The sequence below is a fragment of the Rattus norvegicus genome, chromosome 20 (assembly GCF_036323735.1).
Source record: "Rattus norvegicus strain BN/NHsdMcwi chromosome 20, GRCr8, whole genome shotgun sequence".
Taxonomy (NCBI): Eukaryota; Metazoa; Chordata; class Mammalia; order Rodentia; family Muridae; genus Rattus; species Rattus norvegicus.
The window spans coordinates 47,197,116-47,211,159 of NC_086038.1; the positions used below are offsets into that span (position 1 = coordinate 47,197,116).

General features: G+C 49.1%; 1 non-coding gene and 1 pseudogene across 1 annotated transcript; both read right to left on the reverse strand.

The window, feature by feature from the left end:
- Window positions 1-6,383: 6,383 nt before the first annotated feature.
- Window positions 6,384-8,800, reverse strand: Tuba1a-ps2 (tubulin, alpha 1A, pseudogene 2; annotated as a pseudogene).
- On the reverse strand, window positions 8,600-8,672 carry Trnas-aga (transfer RNA serine (anticodon AGA)). The gene has a single exon. It is a non-coding gene; the product is annotated as a tRNA-Ser (tRNA).
- Window positions 8,801-14,044: the final 5,244 nt, after the last annotated feature.

Consider the following 14,044-nt stretch of genomic DNA (forward strand, 5'->3'; position numbering starts at 1 on the left):
GGGAAGAGGCAGTGCCTACTCCATAATGGGTACTTTGGGATTCCAATCTGGGAATTTATCAGGACTTTAAAGGGGGGCAACATAGTTAGAGCAATAATTTTTCCCCCACTCCCCTTTCTTAAACTCAGGATTTCACTATGTAGCCCAGGCTAGTCTCAAAAATAGTGTCAACGCACAAATCACTATTTTTTTTAAAGAGTAGATTGCTTTATTTATTTGGGGGGTGTGGTGTTGGGAATTGGTTCTAAGGCTTTGTCTTATTCAGTTCCCAAAAGCCACACTTCCAGACTGGAGGGTCCCTGCCTGCCCCCATTCGCTTCTATTGATAATAAAGAATTGCCATTCTGCCATTGGCTGGGCAGGGACATAGGGCAGGACTTTTAGATTGTATGGGCAAGGGATGAGAGAGAGAGGGGGGTTGGGAGTGGGGAGAGGAGAATTGCCAGGACTCAGTGGGAGATGGATCAGATTTAAGGGTTGCAGGAGAGAAAGCATCCTAAAATGTAGGTGAAAAGAGAATGAAGCCCTATTTGGGGAGGGGGGTTGCCCAGAAGGTAGCAGGGCAGCAAAGATAAAATAGAGATTTTGAACACTTCCGTCAGGAATACCAGACGGAAGTGTGTGCTAGCCGCAGGGAGATTTAAAAACACACAGCCACCGAGCTAGTCAAGGCATATAAAAATTAGCTAGTGTGTGTGTGAGTGTGTGTGTGTGTGAATGTGTGTGAGTATGTGTGTGTCAGTGTGTGTGAGTGTGTGTGTGAATGTGAGTATGTGTGTGTCAGTGTGTGTGTATGTGTGTGTGAGTGTGTGTGTGAATGTGAGTGTGTATGTGTGTGTGTGAGCGTGTGTGTGAGTGTGTGTGTGTGAATGTGAGTATGTGTGTGTCAGTGTGTGTGTATGTGTGTGTGAGTGTGTGTGTGTGTGAATGTGTGTGAGTATGTGTGTGTCAGTGTGTGTGTGTTTGTGTGTGTGAATGTGAGTGTGTATGTGTGTGTGTGTGAGAATGTGTGTGAGTGTGTGTGTGAATGTGAGTATGTGTGTGTCAGTGTGTGTGTGAATGTGAGTGTGTATGTGTGTGTGAGCATGTGTGTGAGTGTGTGTGAATGTGAGTATGTGTGTGTCAGTGTGTGTATGTGTGTGTGAGTGTGTGTGTGTGAATGTGAGTGAGTATGTGTGTCAGTGTGTGTGTATGTGTGTGTGAGTGTGTGTGTGAATGTGAGTGTGTATGTGTGTGTGAGCGTGTGTGTGAGTGTGTGTGTGAATGTGAGTATGTGTGTGTCAGTGTGTGTATGTGTGTGTGAGTGTGTGTGTGTGAATGTGAGTGAGTATGTGTGTGTCAGTGTGTGTGTATGTGTGTGTGTGAGCGTGTGTGTGTGTTGGGAGGTTGGTTCTTGTTTGTGCCACAGTGTGCATGGAGAGGTCAGAGTACTTGGCCTCTAGGAGGGCCTGGCAGCTCACCTCTTTGAGGTGCCAGCCTGACGTAGCTCCTTGCCCTAGGTGGTAGGCGGCACTCTGCTGGCCACAGGCCTGGCCAGAGGTTTCTCACCTAACTTACTCTTGGATTATCATTGCTGTAACCTCAGGCCTGCCCAGACCAGAAGTGATGGCACAGGATACAAGATATAGAATGATAACCTACTGGTGAGTCTCCTGACATCACTGCTCACCAGTTCCTTGCCTTAAAAAGTGGAAACAATAACTGGGAGTGATGGGGCAAGCCTTTGAGCCTAGCACCAAGGAGGCAGATGCTGGAGGACCTCTGTGAGGTTGAGGCCAGCCTAGGCTACACAGGGAGTTCTAGATCAGCCTGGGCTACATAGGGAGACATTATCTCTAAAAAAAAGGGGGGGTGGAGGGTGGGGAGGACAAGAAAGGCCTGAGATCAAGTATCGAGGAAAGGGGAGAATTCCCACAATCAGACTATGCCTCGCCAAGCAGACTGACTCAGTCATGCTCTAGTCCCTCGAGGTGGCTCCCATGTGTTCTGCCCACACTTCAGGGTGGTATGTTCCATATTTGGATGCCTGGAAGATGCCAGCCAACCAGAGGAACAGGTTCCTCTTCTGAGTCCATCCTTGACCTCCCCTCCCCACTCCCTGCACCCCCCACCTCCAAGAATGGGCCCAAATGTGGGCCAAACAGAAGAACATCTGGAGGACAGAGGAGGTGCAGGGTTCTTCCCTCAGGCCCAGTGACTAGGGCAGGACAGAATGCTGGGCTGCAGTCAGAGCCTCCACCGCCCAGTCAGAAGAGTCTGTCACGGAGGTGCCCCTCAGGGCAGGGCCCCCACATATCCTCCCTAGGCCTGAAGTGTGGGCGGAACACGCGAGAGCCCAACGAAAGCCATTGTTAGGACTCATGGATCCGGCCTGTCCAGATTTCGTCTCTAAGGTGGCTCGGGGCACCTGTCTACCCAGTTCAAGCCTCCAGGATGGGTCATGCGGGCTTGGCTTTTTTCCCTGCCTGACTCAGGGCCTGATGACTGACGATGGGCCTCAGCTCCCCTCCCACTAATGAGAGGATTCCTTTGATTTAGTAAGGACACTCCTGAAGACGGCCTTTTGTCAGCCCTCCAGAGTGGAAATTTCTTAATGAGCAGAGAGCCACACCCTCCCTTCAGAATCGGGTAGACACCTGGAGTGGCCAGCCCATAGGTAAGAGGCCCGGGGCAGGCTTGGGAGGCCCATTCACCTCTTGGGCTGGCCTCAGTCCTCCTCAGTTCTCCCCAACGCATATAACACCTCCACACTACACCTGCCTAAACATCTGGAAGAAGATGCTACTGTAGGCAAAAGAAGCAAGGAATGAAAGATCACCTTGGTATCGGGAAAACAGGAAAGCAAAATGAATGGGGGAGCTCCTACGCTGTGCTCCGCTCAGTGACCTCACTCAGCCTGGTCTCTCGCTTCCCACCCACTCAAGGGACTAGGGACGTAATTCAGTGACAAAGACCCTGCCCAGAAAGGACAAGACCCTGGATTTTGTGCTCGGGACCATCCTTGAGTGTACACGCCAGCACAAAGTCAGGGGTGTGGTTCGTTCCCTTCCAGGTCAGTGTGAGAAGGAAGATGGAGTAGACGGTGGGGGGAGCTGGATAGGTTCTGTTTCCGGGGCTGGGTTGGTTACACAGCAGTGTTTAGCTCAGGAACATTCAATAAAGGCTGGGGATGAGGCAGAATGCTTGGCACCGTGCAGGAGGCTATGACTTCAGTCCCTAGCTCCACAAAAACTGAATGTGACCCCGGGAGAGGTAGTGAGAGAGAGAAAGAGGTGAAACATTGTGTTTGAGGCTCTCCTGGTCTACATAATGAGTTTCAGGACAGCCAGAGCCACATAGTGAGACAATGTCTCAAAAAACAAAGAAAGAAACAAAACAACAAAACAAAACAAAACAAAAACGTGGTAGCGTGTGCCTATAATCCTAGCACCGAGGAGGTCCAAATGGGAGTATCAGATGTACAAGGTTATTTTCAACTATGTGGTGAGCTTGCGATAGGAAACCCTTAAGGGACGGTGAGAGGCAGCCTGGTTCCTGGTTGAGCTAAGGCTAGAAACCCCAGTGACCCTGAAGGGATGGTAGGAGCTTCAACTGACGCCCAGGAAACCAGGCTCCTGTCACTAGCCACAGCCCTTTATAGATTTGTGACCATCAGTCACATAAGGGCAATGCCCCAACCCCCTCCACAGGGTATTTGGTCCCAGGCCCACTCTGAGAAGTGGGGTACGGTTTTACTCATCCACCTTCTGCCGTGACAATAAATGTCTTAAACCCGTGGACTGCCTCTTTTCATCAGGATCCACCAATGCGGAGCCATGGAGAAGGCCTTTGCCTATTGAGCCGAGCCGCTGTCTAATCTCCCATAGGCCTCTCTGCTCTACCAGCCACGGCCACCACCAAACCCAAGCTCAAGCCAACTGCCTTCAAACCAAGAACTCATCCCCGGGGTACCTGCAGGAGAGCTCCCCTCTTTCCCCCCCAGCCCCAGGCTGGATCGGGCCCGCGGGCCCTGACTCTGTTCTCAGCTCTTTCCTGGCTCCCAGTGACACCTGGATGCCCGAGAGCCTGAGAACCAAACGCCCCGGCCTCCTCGCAGACTCAGGAACCCCCAAGCCAGCTCCGTCTGTCCCACCGCGCCCCCCCCTCCCGGGACCTCAGACTGCGCAACCCCACCCCACCCCCAAGCAGTGTTCCCAGCCCAACACTCACGTGGGCGGCAACAGCGTGGTAAGCAACCTGCCTCCCTAAGCGGCCGAGCCCTGTAGCAGAGCAGACACAGGACCCCGGTTACCCTGCAAACCCTGTCGAACAAATACACCATCTCTTTGAAGGCCGGGTATGTGACTCAATGGTGGTACACTTGCCTAGCTTGCTCCCGACCCTGGATTCTGTCCTTAATGTACAATAAACAGTAACAACAACAGAACCTTATTGATAGGCTGTACACTTATGGTCAGTGTACTTAACTGAACGAATGCGAAGCAAAAAGACTTTACATTTTGGTGAAGCCATTGTATTGGGTGAAGCCATTGTTCTTGGTTACTTATGTGACATATCTTAAGAGATCTTTGTTCTGAGATCATGAAACACTCTCCCGTGTGTTCAGGTCTTGTTTACACTTGGGGTTTTTGTTTGGGGGTGTGGTGGGGGCTTTCCCTATGCTAGGCAAGTGTTCTGCTACGTCCTAGTGTTGAGCTCCATCCCTAGTCTCTTGAGTTGGCGGGAAATAGGAATTAATTTTCATTTTCTCCTCGATAGTTTCAACTGGTTTTCGTTGTTGTTGTTGTTGGTGGTGGTGGTGGTGGTTTGGTTTGGTTGATTGATTTTTTTTTGAGACAGGGTTTCTCTGTGTAATAGTCCCTGACTGTCCTAGACCAGACTGGCCTCAAACTCAGGGATTGCCTGTCTCTGACTCTCGAGAGCTGGGATTAAAGGAGAGACCCACAGTGCTGGGTTGTTTCAATTGTTGTGTATCACTTGTTGGAGTTTCTTTTCCTCTTCTGGATTACTTTGGAGCCTTTATTTGACACGTGTGTGTGTGTGTGTGTGTGTGTCTGTCTGTCTGTGTGTCTGTCTGTGTGTGTGTCTGTGCGTGTGTGTCTGTGTGTGTGTATGTATGTCTGTGTATGTGTGTCTGTGTGTGTCTCTGTGTGTGGGTCTGTCTGTGTGTGTGTCTGTGTGTGTCTCTGTGTGTGTGTGTGTCTGTGTGTGTGTCTCTGTGTGTGTGTCTGTGTGTGTGTATGTATGTCTGTGTATGTGTGTCTGTGTGTGTGTCTGTGTGTGTGTCTGTGTGTGTCTGTGTGTGTGCCTGTATTTGTGTGTGTGTCTGTGTGTGTGTCTCTGTGTGTGTCTGTGTGTGTGTGTCTGTGTGTGTGTCTGTGTGTGTGTCTGTGTGTGTGCCTGTATCTGTGTGTGTGTCTGTGTGTGTGTCTCTGTGTGTATGTGTTGTGTGTGTGTCTGTGTGTGTGTCTGTGTGTGTCTGTGTGTGTGCCTGTATCTGTGTGTGTGTCTGTGTGTGTCTGTGTGTGTGCCTGTGTGTGTGTCTCTGTGTGTATGTGTTGTGTGTGTGTCTGTGTGTGTGTCTGTGTGTGTCTGTGTGTGTGCCTGTATCTGTGTGTGTGTCTGTGTGTGTGTCTGTGTGTGTCTGTGTGTGTGCCTGTATCTGTGTGTGTGTCTGTGTGTGTGTCTGTATCTGTGTGTGTCTGTGTGTGTGTCTGTGTGTGTGTCTGTGTGTATGTGTTGTGTGTGTGTGTGTGTGTGTGTGCTGTAGGTGTGATGTATTGGTTACTTTCCTGCCGCTGTGACGAAATACCCAACCACAGTGACTGAAAGCTCTGTTTTATTTCATCTTATGGTCTGAGGGGATTCAAGCCATCCGTCTGGGAGCATGGTGACCAGCTGGCTTCCTTTTTACTCAGCCTGGGAGCCCCAGTCCTCAAACTAGTGTTGTTCACATTTAGGTTCCTTCCTGAGCTAGAACTTTCTAGAAACATCTTCACAGATAGACCCAGAGCTGTGTCTCCTAGGTGATTCTAAATCTCGTCAGGTTGGTGATTGGGATTAACCATCCAAGTACCTCCAGAATCTATTCCGTTCCAGCGACTTATATGCCAACCTGTTGCCAATTCTAAACTTAACTTCTTCCTTCCTTCCTTCCTTCCTTCCTTCCTTCCTTCCTTCTTTCCTTTCTTTCTTCTTTCCTTCCTTCCTTCTTTCTTTTCTTTCTTCTTTTCTTTCTTTTCTTTCTCCCTTTCTTCCTTTCTTTCTCTTTCTCTCATTCTCTCTTTCTCTCATTCTCTCTTTCTCTCTCTCTTTCTCTCATTCTCTCTTTCTCTCATTCTCTCTTTCTCTCTCTTTCTCCCTTTCTTTCTTTCTTTCTTTCTTCCTTTCTCTCTTCCTTCCTTCCTTTCTTTCTTTTTTAAGACAGGGAGTATTTTATTTAAAACCCATCAGTGAAGTTGACGGCTTGGGTCTCTGACAAATCGTTCATATTACAGCCTAAGTCAGTAACTGTATGAAAGCACACATTGCCACATACAAATTAACTGATCAGCCCACAACTTTCTATGTTGGAACAGGATAAACATCCCTGTGAGAGCAGCACCTTGTGACATTTAATTTAGTATTCCTCTTCTTCTTCCTCACTATCACCTTCCACAGAATCCATACCCACCTCCTCATAATCCTTCTCTAGGGCAGCCGTGTCCTCCCGGGCCTCAGAGAACTCCCCTTCCTCCATGCCCTCACCCATGCACCAGTGCACAAAAGCACGCTTGGCATACATTGGATCAAACTTGTGATCTAGGTGAGCCCAGGCCTCAGCAGTGGCTGTGGTGTTGTTCAGTGTGCACACAGCTCTCTGCACCCTGGCCAGGTCACCACCAGGTACCACAGTGGGAGGCTGGTAATTAATGCCAACCTTGAAGCCAGTGGGGCACCAGTCCACAAACTGGATGCTACGCTTGGTTTTGATGGTGGCAATGTCAGCATTGACATCCTTGGGAACCACATCACCACAGTACAGCAGGCAGCAAGCCATGTATTTACCATGGTGAGGGTCACATTTCACCATCTGGTTGGCTGGTTCAAAGCAGGCATTGGTGATCTCTGCTACAGAAAGCTGCTCGTGGTAGGCTTTCTCAGCAGAGACGACAGGGGCATAAGTGGATGTGAGGGTAGGGCGCCTGGTTGGTCTGGAATTCTGCCAGGTCAGCATTCAAGACCCCACCAAATCTGAGGGAAGCAGCGATGGAAAGCACAATTTGACCTATCAACCTGTTTAGGTTAGTGTAGGTTGGGCGCTCAGTGTTGAGGTTTCTACGACAGATGTCATAGATGGCCTCATTGTCTACCATGAAGGCACAATCAGAGTGCTCCAGAGTGGTGTGGGTGGGGAGGATGGAATTGTAGGGCTCAACCACAGCAGTGGAAACCTGAGGGTGGGGGTGGGGGTGGGGTAAATGGAGAACTCCAGCTTGGACTTCTTTCCATAATCGACAGAGAGCAGCTCCATCAGCAGGGAGGTGAACCCAGAGCCAGTTCCCCCACCAAAGCTGTGGAAAACCAAGAAGCCCTGGAGACCCGTGCACTGGTCAGCCATCTTGCGAATTTCGTCCAAGACAAGGTCAATGATCTCCTCGCCAATAGCATAGTGGCCACGGGCATAGTTATTGGCAGCATCCTCCTTGCCTGTGATGAGCGGCTGTGAGTGGAAGAGCTGGCGGTAGGTGCCAGTGTAAACTTCATCATTAACTGTGGGTTCCAGGTCTACGAACACTGCCCGGGGCTCGTGCTTGCCAGCTCCTGTCTCACTGAAGAAGGTGTTGAAGGAGCCATCTCCTCCCCCAATGGTCTTGTCGCTTGGCATCTGGACATCAGGCTGGATGCCACGTTCCAGGCAGTAGAGAGCTCCCAGCAGGCATTGCCGATCTGGACGCCAGCCTGGCCAATGAGGATGGAGATGCGCTCACGCATGGTTGCTCCGTCAAGGCTGCGGGGCAGATGGCGGAGGTGTTGCCTCTTACAGCGCGACTCTTAGGCAGTTGATGTGAGAGAACCTGCCCAACCTAAACTTCCTTCGTGACTGTAGCTTTTAAGAAAGAGAGTCTTGAGGTCAGGTAGAAAAGGTCCAGGGTCGATCTTTTGAAAGTTAACTCTTATTTCAAAAGAATGCCTTGGGATTTTAATTGACAGTATAATGAATCTAAGGATAAATTCTGGGGAAATTATCATTTTAACAGAGCGTGGCTTTCTATTTGGGCAATGTTTAATTTTCTCAGCAATAACTTGCAGTCTCAGCAGAGACAATGTGGCCATCTTTCATTAAATTTCTACCTTTTTTTATTTTTTTAAGATGAGGCAGAGTCTTTCTATTCTGTAACCCTGGCTATCCTGGAACTCACTCTGTAGACCAGGCTGGCCTCCATCTCCCAGAGATCCCCCTGCCTTAGCCTCCTGAGTGCAGGGTTTAAAGGCATCCGCCGCCATGTCTGGTTGATTTCTCCCTATTTGGAATGGAATTATCTTTTAAAATTTCATTTTTCAATGGTTCAGTATGGGAATTGCATAAGAATACAGTGATTTTCTTTTTTCTTTTTTTTTTGGAGCTGGGGACCGAACCCAGGGCCTTGTGCTTTCTAGGCAAGCGCTCTACCACTGAGCTAAATCCCCAACCCCCGTGATTTTCTTATAATAGCTATATAGTCTAGACCTTCATAGATCACTTGGTCTCGTTGCTTATTTTACAGAGGCCCTGCATGTGTTCATGGCTCCTGAGATGGGCACTCTTCCCCACAAAGACCCTTAGCCTGAGAGTTTACATCTAAAGAAACCTAGCATCTGTAAATACTGTTTTATTTGTTGCTGTTTAACCACACCACGTTTTGTTTCCATTCCTTGCCTGGTGTCATTGGCTGTTCTCCAGAACGCTGCAGAGAAGAAAGGCAGGCATCCTGGCTTTCGTCTTGGTTTTAGGGAGCACGCTGCCAATTGTTCGCCATTAAGCATGGCGTTCGAGGTTAGTTTTTATAGGTGTTGTTCATAAGTCCGAGGCCATTGCCAGGGGATGAGCATCTGACTGTGACTGAGTACCGATCCCATCCAACGCTCTTGTTGCTGCCCTCACAAGACGGGCACATGAGGTTCTCGTCACCTCCTGAGGCAGATGCACTCCTCTGGAGGTGAGAGGGATTCATGAACCACAGATTCTGTGTAAAGGCAAAGTAAGCTTTCAAACCAACACAAGCTTTGCAGTCCCCGGACCAGTTCTGCACCCTAGGACGCATGAGTTAACCACTCCGAGCCTTGGTCTATTGGCTGCAGAAGTTAACACCTGACTTAAGGGTTGTAGCAAAGATTTCATCCAGTCACATGCCCAACCGTGATGACAGAGACAAATCTCCAGCCAAGGGTGAACACACAAGGGTGGAGCTCACTCTCTCTGCCTTGTATCTGTGTGCCGAGGGTCCCAAGCGCCCACACAGGCTGGATAGAAAGCAGTGCACAGTCAACTCGACTTTCTGTTTGCCATTTTAGAAAACGCTCAGAATAAAACATGTGTGAGTCCAAAAGACAGCAAAACCATCTGTGCAAGAAGAGGCCATCGGTCTAAGGACCGTAGGTTAAGAAAGAATTCGTAATGACTAACTGCACAGGCACGCAACGTTCTAGATTTCCCATTCGGTTTTGAAACCAGCATTTAATTTGGATCACCTGATCCTTGAATAGGCCACACTGGGAAGAGAGCATTTCTCCAAGTGTATGAATAGTTTGACAAGGCCAAATGGCCAAGGGTTGGATAACCATGTCAACACTTGGTTAGTTGTGGGTAAACATCTCTTTGAAGTTGCCAGACTTTAAGATATTAAATGTGAAGATTTGATCTATGTATCCTCAAACCAGACAAGGGGTGTGTGTGTGTGTGCGTGTGTGTGTGTGTGTGTGTGTGTGTGTGTGTGTGTGTGTGTGTATCTTTAGATAGGCTCTCCCGTGAACCCAAGGCTGGCCTGGAACTCACCATGTAGACCAGACTGATCTCAAACTTATAGAGATCCACCCACTGCTGCCTCCCAAGTGCTGGCTTTAAAGGTGTGCACCACCACACCTGGCCACATCAGACTTATCTTATTTAGTTATTTAGTTAGTTTTAATTGTTTTGTTTTGAGATCAGCTTTCATTATGTATTTCAAGCTGGCCTTGAATTCACTATATAGCTCTTACTGGTCTCAGATTCACAGTGATTTCCCCTGAACCTGCCTCCCGTGTACCAAGAGGACGGACATGTAACACCACACCCAAAGAAGACATTGCTAGAATAATTTAGCTTTCCACAGACCCAGACTATGCTCGGCTAGTAATGGGTGAGATTATATTAGTGCCGGGAACTATTCCCATTTCACAGGCACGGGAGGAGCCCCACACAGAATGTTAAGTCTTAATGGATTCCACCTAAAGTCAACATCTTGTAACTAATGCTGTTGTTGCCTTTTGATGGCAGGGACAGAAAGTAACTTATCCAGACCCCCACAGATGGTGGAGGGACAAGAAAGGACGTCCAGGCTTGGGCACTAGGTCAGAAGGCCATCTTGGTTGTCACCGTCGGCCTGAGGTGAGCTGGTCACTGGGACACGAGTGGACAGAGATGCAGGTGTGCTGTACAGGTGTCTCATCCTCCCTACTGTGTCAGGGGTGGGGTACAGAATGAGCACGTGGGGATTAAGGAACCAGAGCTACCCGAACAATGGGGTTCTGTGTTCTGAGTCACCAGATCCCTTCAGGAGCTGAGCGTTGCCTCAGAACTGTGATCCTACGTGGCAGATTGTAGTCCTGCGAGGCCGGGGCTCTTCTCCACCAGGTGGTTTATACGTGACTGTCAGCCGTCCTGCATCAGATGGCCACGGAGGGACGGGGTAGGTGGGCCATGAAATTGTGGGTGGAGGTACATGAGGGAAAAAAAATTACCTTGACATTTGAAATTAAAAGTCTACAAGGCAGTTGCTGGGTTGCATTAATTGGCAGGTAATTGGCAGGGCGTGGAGAGGAAAAGACCTCACTGGAGGGAGCAAAGTTAATTCAATAACCTTCCCAAGACATGAAATAGGCCCTGTCTTCAAACGTTTGGAAATTTGGCTTTAAAAAGTGCTTTGAGATGGAGAAGAGAGCACCTGTTTGCCCTTCATTGGAAGTGGCCAAACTTTATAGCTTGGTTTCCAGGTTTAGGTTACATCATGGAGTCTGCGCAGGGGTGGGTGGGAAAGGATAGAAGGGGAGGTGCTGGGGTCCTTCTCTTTTTCTTTGCTGCAGTCTTCCAAACCACCCAGCAGCTGTCTTGGGGGCCAGTGTCCTACAACAAAGATTGGCTAAACTAGTCCTGGTTGGGGGTGGGGGGTACAAGAATGCAACCCCAGCACTCTTAGAGATGTGGCAGGAGGATCATGAGTTCAAGACCAGCCTGGGCTACACAGGAAGACCCTTTCTCAAAAAAAAAAAAAAAAAGCAATTAATTAAAAGCAAAGCAAAGCAAAGCAAATACCACCTAAAATGAAGGTGAAAATGAAAATAAGAAATTTCCCAGAGGAGGGTGGTGGTGCACACCTTTAATCCTAGCACTTGGGAGGCAAAGGTAGGAAGATCTCTGAGTTCAAGGCCAGCCTGGTCTACAGAGGGAGTTCCAGGACAACCAGGGCTACACAGAGAAACACTGTCTTAAAAAGCAAAACAAAAAAACCCAAAAAACAACAAAAAAGAAATTACCTACATTGTAGACACACACACACACACACACCCATCAAATATGCAGACTAGGTTTTATCACTTGAGAACTCGGGGAAACTGACACCAAAGAACTAAGCTTAGTCTAAGACTTAAAGGCACCGACTACCCTCTGGGACTTGACCATGGAATTTCTGGACAGGGGGAACCTAAAATAAGATGAGCTGATCTCGGCAGAAACCAGTTTTGAACTGGCAAGTAGAATTAGGACTCTTCTGTTTAGTTTGGCGGTAATTGGCTAAGACAACTTTTCAAGCTAACTCTGGGACAGTGCCAAGAAATCCTTCCATTTTGCCCTCTGACCAAGTCTATTAAGTATCAGCTGCTCTAAAACCCGCGGAACAGACTGCCAACCCCGGGGAGTTATTAGATAAAGGACTCTCAGCTGTGTGTGGAGTTCTGCCCTAACCAACTCTCCCTGCTGGGGGGCAAATGTAGACAATGATGGCTAGACTTCCGGTTGGGTGGCTAGACTTCCGGTTGGGAGTTGCAGTGCGCCAAATATTGCCTCCTAGAGGATTGCTTTTGTCCTGGGCACGGCACACAGTGAGGCGGGTTGGTCTTTCCTCTGTTGGTTGATTGGCTTTCTCTTCCAGAGGACAGAGGAGAGAGGGAAGAGAGGAAGTCCAGCATCCTGTCACACACTTCTGCCCTGCGCCACAGGCTTGGAAGTAGACGTGCGTGAGCTTCATTACTGCATTGGAGGTGTTCTCTGCCATTGGCTTAGCTCAAGGAATGACAGAGAGGCAGAAGACAGTGACCAGAGAGGGTAGCCATGGTTCTGCCCAAGTCACTGTACCACAGGTACTGCCGAATCTGTGTGGGTTCTGCAGATTCCCTGTGAGGAGCGGTGTGTGTGTGTGTGTGTGTGTGTGTGTGTGTGTGTGTGTGTGTGTGTATGTATGTATGTATATATCGTATGTAATGTGCTTTAAGCATTTCAGATGGGCCTCCTGTTTGGTTCATGACTGAGGTGCACATCTTATATACCAAAGCAGACCTGGCTTCAGGGTTTTCCCAGCATTCCTGAGTCCCCACCTGGCATACCCTGCCCCTAACCTTGAATGTTCCAGCCCAAGGGCTGAGAGGCCCTTCCCCCAGAGGCTCCTCCCTATACAATCCAGACATTTTGTGTTCTCTCTCCCTCTCTCTCTCCCCACCCCCCTCTCCCTCTCCTTCTCTCTTCTCTTCTCTTTCTGTGCCCTCCTCACTTCCCTACCCTCCCCAATCCCCCACCCCTGGCCTTGGTCCTTGGAGCCAGTGAACTCACCCACCAGAGAGCAGCTTCCCCATAAATCTGCCTTTTAATCTAATCTAATCTGGCTCGAATTGGCTTATTTCACCAATGGTGGAGAAATAGCCTATCACCCGCTTCTACATTCCTACTCTCCTTTTAAAATCCTAGGCTCCACATGTGAGAAAAAAAAAAAGAAAAACAAACCTACAATATTTATCTTTTCCGTTCATTCAACCTGATGCTCTCCATTTCTGACCATTTTCTTGCTGACGATGTAACGGCTTCATTCCTCCTTTGGGCTGGGTAAATCCAGTCCTCTGTTGATGAGCACCTTGACCACTGTGAGTGGCGCTGCAGTCAAATGGGTGTGCAAGGCTCTGTGCAGAGTGAGAGGCCTCAGTGGCCGAGCCAGGTCACCCAGCACTTCTATTGTAAGTCTGTTGAGGATCTTCCCTACTGATGCCCTCAGTGGCTGTACTAGTTATCTTCCCACTAACAGTGTTTGAGCTGGGGGCGTGGGGAGCAGGGCTGGGGAACAGTGTGCTCTGAAGGCCTTGTGATGGGGCGGGGGGTGGCAGGCAGTGTGTGCAGAGGGTCAGGGAAAGGTCCAGCTGGGCAAATCTGGAAGCCAAGGGAGCGGACCATATGGCACACTGGCAGGCCGCATGGCGCTTTTGATGGCCACGTTACCTAAGCTTGCTCTGAGGACAGCGTGGCCACTGTGTGGCCCACCTTCAAGTGTTCCTAGTACATAGATCATACTGTATCAGAAGTCTAGATCTGAGTGTGCCTAAGTGTGGAGCATGCATGTGTGGAGTGTGCATGTATGTGGAGTATGCATATGTGTGGAGTGTGCATGTGTGTGAAGTATACATGTGTGTGAAGTGTGCATGTGTGTGGAGTGTGCATGTGTGTGTAGTGTACATGTGTGTGTAGTGTACATGTGTGTGGAGTGTACATGTGTGCGGAGTGTGCATGTATGTGGAGTATGCATGTGTGTGGAGTGTACATGTGTGTGAAGTATGCATGTGTGTGAAG